Raw genomic sequence first — 7999 nt, forward strand, 5'->3', positions numbered from 1 at the left:
AGGACTACACGCCCTCGCCATCAGAGGAGCACACGTCCTCGCCTTCACAGGGATACACACTCTCGCCTTTAGAGGACTACACGTAGTCACCTTCAGAGGGCTAGACATCCTCGCCTTCAGAGGACTGCACGTCCTTGCCTTTAGAGGACTACACTTCCTTACCTTAAGAGGACTACGCACCCTCGCCTTCATAGGACTACATGCCCACGCCATCAGAAGAGCACACGTCCTCGCCTTCAGAGGGCTACACGCCCTCGCCTTCAGAAGACTACATGTCCTCAGCTTCAGAAAACTACACATCCTCGCTATCAGAGGAATACACATACTTACCTTCAGAGGACTACACGTCCTCGCCATCAGAGGATTGCACGTCCTCGCCTTTAGAGGGCTACACGCCCTCGCCATCAGAACACTACACATCCTCGCCTTCCGATGGCTACACGCCCTCGCCTTTAGAGGACTACGCGTCCTCACCATCAGAGGGCTACACACCCTCGCCTTCATAGGGTTGGACTCCCTCGCCTTCATAGGACTAGACATGCTCGCCTTCTGCAGGCAATATGCCCTCGCCTTTAGAGGAGTACACGTCCTTGCCATCAGAGGGCTACACGCCCTCGCCTTTAGAGGACTACACGTCCTCACCTTCAGAGCGCTACACGCCCTAGCCTTTAGAGGGCTACACGCCCTAACCTTTCCTTGAGAGGGCAACACGCCCTCGCCTTCAGAGGACTACACGTCCTCACCTTAAGCGGGCTAGACGTCCTCACCTTCAGAGCACAACACGTCCTTAACTTCAGAGGACTACACGTCCTCACGTTAAGAGGGCTGCATGCCCTCTCCTTTAGAGGACTACATGAGATCTTGCACCTCCTCGCCATAAGTGGGCTAGACGTCCTCTCCTTCAGAGGACTAAACGCCCTTGCCTTCAGAGGACTAGACGTCCTTACCTTCAGAGGACTACACGTCCTTGCCTTCAGAGTGCTGCATGTCGTCGCCTTTAGAGGACTACATGTCCTCTTGCACGTCCTCGCCTTCAGAGGGCTACACGCCCTCGCCTTCAGAGGAGTACACGCCCTCACCTTCATAGGACTACACACCCTCGTCATCAGAGGAGTACACGTCCTCGCCTTCAGAGGGCTACACGCCCTCGCCTTCAGAGGACTACACGTCCTTGCCTTCGGAGGGCTGCATACCCTCGCCTTTAGAGGACTACATGTCCTCTTGCACGTCCTCGTGATCGAGGCCGTACCCGAATCAAATTAACATAAAAATGCAGTAACTAGGAAGTGATCCTAGGTCGTTTCCCAACGAGCAGTGACAAACCAAATGTTCATAATATACTTGCAGTAACAGTAACGATTGGGGGGGGGGGGTTTGGTTGTTTGGTAATTAAAGAGCAGAACAAGTAAACTGGAATACGAAACTACTAATATTTAAAACGGGTTGTTTCCTCTGATTCAGAAGCCATTCTCTTATCCTGGGTTATGGAGAATTCGTCCCTAACAGTCAACCACTTAATCCAACCCTATTTCAATTTACTAAGCGAAAATCAACTTAGGGTTTTCAATAAGTGATTAGGCACCACATACATCAGTTAGCCCTTCGTCCATTAAGCATGAACGCAAGTTAGGCTCAGAGGCAATTAATCGAACACGAAGCGTGCACTGATTAATATTCACGAAATTGGGATAACTGGTGAAGGGAAACTACCAGGAAACCACATTACAAGCGAAACCTCGAAGAGAGTTGGGCTTCGTCCTCAAAAGGAAACAACACCAGAAAATCTAGCCTTCCATGGATTCAAACAGAAAACGCAAATGAAACATGAAACAGAAACGTAAATGAACAGAAACGTAAATGAAAGTAGAGGAAGAAGGACGAATGAACTCGTAATTAGAAGCAGAAAACGGAAATTTGCATTAAGAACGAAAATTGTAACAAGGGAACAGAAAAACGTGAAAACCTAAAACCAAAGCTCTGAATAATGAAAATAGCAAACAGGATGCCCTGCACGAATCCCAACGCAGCTATTTAAAAAGAGTCACTCAAAGTCATTGGGCCCTATACAATACTCTGGCCCAAAACGAAATAAACACTGAACAACATAAAATAAAATTGCGAAATTTCCTAATTAGAAATTAACTAAGGTAAGCGCTGCTTTATTTGCCCTCTTCAAGTCCATAACCAAAATCCGGATTAAGCCCAATGTTTCATTAATTCCTGAAATTAGATTAAAAACATCAAATTAGCTAAATGAGCCCAAATAATAAAAGCAAAGAAGGAGATAGGAAAAGAAAAACTCCCTAAGTCATGGTGGAGGAAGAGTAGGGGGGAGTAAGGAAGTCTCTTCCACCACTACGTCCACTAAAGGAGGGTTCGTGAGGAATGGCTTAAGTCGATGTATGTTGACCTTGAAGCTCTTGTTTGTGGAGTCGCTTTTGATCTCAACTGTACCATAAGGAAAAACATTAGTAACAACAAAAGGACCAATCCACTTAGACCTCAACTTACCACTCATGAGTCCAAGCCTAGAATTATACAATAATACTTTTTGCCCAACCACGAAGTCTCTTTTAACTATCATGCTATCATGGAACTTCTTGGTCTTTTCTTTGTAGAACTTGGCGTTCTCGTAGGCTTCTAGGCGGATTTCATCTAACTCACTCAGTTGCAACTTTCTTTCCTCACCAGCTTGATCCATAGAGAAGTTGCAAGTCTTCACTGCCCAGTAAGCTTTGTGCTCAATTTCCACTGGAAGATGACATGCCTTTCCAAAGACAACCCGATAAGGAGACATTCCTATGGGTGCTTTGTAGGTAGTCCGATGTGCCCAGAGAGCATCATCAAGCCTGGTACTCCAATCTTTCCTGCTTGGCTGCACAATCTTCTCTAAAATTCGCTTGATTTCTCGGTTAGAAATTTCTGCCTGTCCATTGGTCTGGGGGTGGTATGGTGTGGATACCCTGTGTACCACCCCGTACTTTTTAAGCAGGGCATGCATTGTCCTGTTGCAAAAATGGGTTCCTTGATCACTAACAATTGCTTTAGGTACTCCAAACCTGCAAAACAGATTAGACCTGACAAAGTCTGCGACAACTTTAGCATTATTAGTTCTAGTGGGCTTAGCTTCCACCCATTTTGAAACATAGTCAACTGCAAGGAGAATATAAACATAACCAAAAGAGACAGGAAAAGGACCCATGAAATCTATACCCCAGACATCAAACACCTCACAGAATAGCATAGGTTGCTGAGGCATTTGTTGTCGCCATGTAAGTGTATTTCCTGCTCTCTGACACTGCTCACAAGTGCTACAGATCTTCCACGCATCTTTAAAGATGGTGGGCCAATAAAAACCACAATCAAGCACTTTGCGAGCTGTCCTTTTAACACCCAGATGACCTCCCGGTGCGGAAGAATGACAGAACTGTAGGACTGAGTTAGTCTCATGATCTGGAATGCACCGTCTAATGACCTGATCACTACATAATTTCCACAAGTAGGGGTCATCCCAAATAAAATGCTTAGCATCACTTTTAATTTTATCTTTTTGGGCCTTAGATGCTAAGGGAGGAAAAACAGAGGCAACTAAATAATTGGCAATGTTAGCAAACCAGGGAGTAGAAAGAGAGTCAGAAATACTATACAATATATACAAATGATCATCCGGGAAATCATCCCGAATAGGTGAATCTGCATCAGAGACACGTTCGATCCGACTCAAATGATCAGAAACTAGATTTTGTGCTCCGCTCCTATCACGGATCTCCAAGTCAAACTCTTGGAGCCAGAGCATCCATCGGATCAACCTAGGCTTAGAATCAGCCTTCTTCAACAAGTACTTTAGAGCTGCATGGTCAGTATAAACAATAATGCGAGTACCAAGCAAATAAGATCGAAATTTTTCAAGAGCAAAAACTATGGCTAGAAGCTCTTTCTCAGTAGTAGTATAGTTTGCTTGGGCAGCATCTAAAGTCCTAGAAGCATAATATATCACCCTGGGCAATTTATCAATTTTTTGAGCAAGGACAGCCCCCAATGCATAATTTGATGCATCACACATAAGCTCAAAAGGGGCTGTCCAATCGGGTGCCTGGATGATGGGGGTGGTAGTCAATGCTCTTTTGAGGCAATCAAAAGCCTCTTTGCATCTGTCATTAAAGTCAAACTCCACCTCCTTTTGCAACAAGTTGGACAGTGGAAGGGCTACTTTGCTAAAATCCCTTATAAAGCGCCTGTAGAATCCTGCATGACCAAGAAAAGATCGCACCTCTCGCACACAAGAGGGGTAAGGCAATTGTGAAATAACAGAAATTTTTGCAGGATCTACTTCAGTACCCTTATTGGAAATAATGTGGCCTAAAACTATACCTTGCTCAACCATAAAATGACATTTTTCAAAATTTAGAACAAGGTTAGTTTCAATGCATCTATTCAAAACTTTTTCCAAACTATTCAAACAACCATCAAAAGAGGATCCATATACAGTGAAATCATCCATAAACACCTCTATGCAATTTTTTAAAAAATCACTGAAAATACTAATCATGCACCGCTGGAAGGTACCAGGGGCATTGCACAGGCCGAAAGGCATCCTCCTGTAGGCAAAAGTGCCAAAGGGGCAGGTGAATGTGGTCTTTTCCTGATCCTCACGAGCAATAGTAATTTGCATATAACCAGAAAAACCATCAAGGAAACAGTAGTGGGATTTACCTGCCAGGCGTTCAAGCATCTGGTCAATGAATGGCAGGGGAAAATGGTCCTTTTTGGTAACCTGGTTCAGCCTCCTATAGTCAATGCAGACTCTCCAACTGTTCTGCACCCGAGTAGGAATCAGCTCCTCCTTCTCATTTCTGATCACTATGAGGCCAGTCTTTTTCGGGACTACCTGGACGAGACTCACCCATTGGCTGTCGGAGATAGGATAAATGGTTCCAGCTTGCAAAAGCTTGGTTATCTCCTTCTTCACTACATCAAGAATCATCGGGTTGAGTCTTCTCTGTGGCTGTCTTACTGGTTTAGCTCCATCCTCTAAATTTATTCGATGCATACATGTGGATGGGCTAATACCAGGAATGTCCGCCAGGGTCCAGCCTATAGCCTTCTTATGCTTCTTGAGAACTGACAACAACTTCTCCTCTTGCTCATCAGCAAGGGAGGCAGATATAATAACTGGAAAACTCTTGCTATCATCCAAGTAAGCGTATTTTAAATTTGATGGCAGAGGCTTCAATTCTGGTGTGGTCGGCTGGACAGTGGTAGAAGGAGATGGTTTCTCAACCTTTACCTCGTAATGAAAGTCAGAGGTATGTGTACTTCCTGAAACATGGTTAGTCCTATCTGACTCTATAAAATCAATCTCGAGAGGTAAAACACAACCACCATACATGCAATCAATATCACTCTCAGATTCACTCTCAGCATCAAATTCAGACATATGATCAAGTACAATTTCAGACTCAATGCATGAAGAGTGAGAAGCATGCAGATTAGAATAAAGATCAGTCATGTATTCATAAACAACATGGTCAATTATTTCAGCACGAAATACAGAAAGATCTTCAGATGGGTATTTCATAGCATCCAGAATATTAAAATGAACAGTTATATCACCAAATTCCATGGATAGTGTGCCTGCATATACATCTATCTTAGTTCTAGCAGTTTTCATAAACGGTCTGCCTAGAATGATGGGAGCTGATCCTTGAGAAAATCCATCTTCCATATTCAAGATATAAAAATCAACAGGGAAAATCAGTTCACCAACTCTAACTAAGACATCTTCTATGAAACCAACAGGATAGGCAACACTTCTATTAGCTAAATGAATTACGACATCAGTTGACTGCAAGGGACCTAGAGATAGAGAATTAAAAATTGACAGAGGCATAACACTAACAGAGGCTCCTAAATCTAGCATGGCATTGTCAAACTTACTATTCCCTATAATACAAGGTATGCTGAATGTACCTGGATCTTTGCATTTTTCAGGAATTTGAGGAACAGATTTACCAATCAATGCAGAGACATTTCTGCCCATGCTAATTCGTTTATTTCCTTTAAGCTTCCGCTTATTAGTGCACAGCTCCTTCAAGAATTTGGCATATCTTGGAATTCGCTTTATTGCATCCAACAGAGGTATGTTTACCTCTACTTTTCTAAACGTTTCCAAGATCTCTTTCTCTGCCTCTTCCATTTTTTTGTTGGAAACTGCTCTTGGAGGGAATGGAAGAGGGGGAATGTGCTGCTTCTGCAAATCAGAATTACCTGTGGAAGAAGATTCACCTGCACAGAAATTGTTAGGTAAATTTTTGTCATCACCTTTTTCTGGAGTAGAGTGAAGTTTGGCAGGTTCATTTGCAGATGAGGAAGGTGCTACGGGTTGAGGTCCTTGACACTGCTTTCCCGACCTCAATGAAATGGCACTGACATTTTTGGGATTTTGGACAGCTTGAGAAGGCAGCTTGTCTGAATTCTGGGACTGTTGTTGATTCAATTGGGTAGCCAATTGTCCCATCTAATTGGTTAAGCTCTGAATGGAGGCTCTGGTCTCTTGCTGAAACTGCATGTTTTGCATAGTCATTTGCCTCACAAGTTCTTCGAGGGAAGGTTGTGGAGGGGCCTCAACTGTTGGCTGTTTCTGGGGTTGTTGCTGTTGTTGGATTGGTGGAGGAATGTATGGTCTGCTTGGGCCAACAGCATTTTGGAAGGAAGGAGCAGGCTGCTGTCGTTGTTGCTGAGGGCTGGACCATCTAAGGTTAGGGTGATTCCTCCATCCAGGGTTGTATCTATTGCTGGAGAGGTCATAATTGCTTTGTTGTGGTTGATTTTGCGGCTGAGGTTGAGGAGGTCTATTGTAAATATTTGCAGCATAAGCTTCAGGCTGCTTAATTGCTCCAGGTTGCTGCATGGAAGGGCAAAGGTCTGTTTGGTGGTCAGTAGAGGAGCACAAACCACAAACCCTTGCGACAGGTACAGATTTCTGATTCAAGGCCAGCTGGGTTACCAAGTTAACCAATGCATCCAGATTGCCTTCAAGCTTCTTAGTTTCAGATGATGCAGATGGGTTTGTAGCTACCTCATGCACTCCTCTAATGACTATGGCATCATTTCTGGTGCTAAACTGCTGGGAGTTGGAGGCCATCTTCTCAATTAAATTTCTGGCTTCAGCAGGAGTCATGTCTCCAAGGGCTCCACCACTGGCAGCATCTATCATACTTCTCTCCATATTACTGAGTCCTTCATAAAAATATTGGAGAAGAAGCTGTTCTGAAATCTGATGGTGGGGGCAACTGGCACATAGTTTCTTAAATCTCTCCCAGTACTCATACAGGCTCTCTCCACTGAGTTGTCTAATACCTGAGATATCCTTCCTGATGGCTGTGGTCTTGGAAGCAGGGAAATTTTTTTCTAAGAATACTCTCTTAAGGTCATCCCAGCTCGTGATGGACCTTGGAGCAAGGTAATACAGCCAGTCCTTTGCCACTCCCTCTAATGAATGAGGAAAAGCCTTCAGAAATATGTGATCCTCTTGGACATCTGGGGGTTTCATGGTGGAGCAGACAATGTGAAATTCTTTCAAATGTTTGTGCGGGTCTTCACCTGCAAGGCCATGAAACTTTGGAAGCAAATGAATCAGTCCAGTTTTAAGAACATATGGGACATCCTCATCAGGGTATTGGATGCACAAGCTTTCATAGGTGAAATCAGGTGCAGCCATTTCCCTTAGAGTCCTCTGACGAGGTGGAGGTTGTGCCATGTTCTCAGAATGTGCAAAATCAGAATGCTCAGAATCAGAATGCTCAAAATTATAATGCTCAAGATCAGGATGTTCAAAATCACCAATAACAGAATGCACAGATTCACCAGTTATGGAATGCTCAGAATGATCAAAAGGTATAAAATGATGCCTAACTAATCTATGAAATTTTGTGAGCAACCTTATAAAATGATGAGAAGATAGCACAAAAAATTTCAGACAAAAATTCAAAGTCTAACT

At 43.7% G+C, this 7999-nt stretch overlaps 1 non-coding gene across 1 annotated transcript; it reads left to right on the forward strand.

Annotated features, from left to right (window-relative positions):
• The first annotated feature begins 7274 nt into the window (after positions 1 to 7274).
• Positions 7275 to 7381, forward strand: LOC114424774. The gene has a single exon (XR_003669075.1). It is a non-coding gene; the product is annotated as a small nucleolar RNA R71 (small nucleolar RNA).
• Positions 7382 to 7999: the final 618 nt, after the last annotated feature.

Source organism: Glycine soja, chromosome 8, assembly GCF_004193775.1.
Source record: "Glycine soja cultivar W05 chromosome 8, ASM419377v2, whole genome shotgun sequence".
NCBI classification, from domain to species: Eukaryota; Viridiplantae; Streptophyta; class Magnoliopsida; order Fabales; family Fabaceae; genus Glycine; species Glycine soja.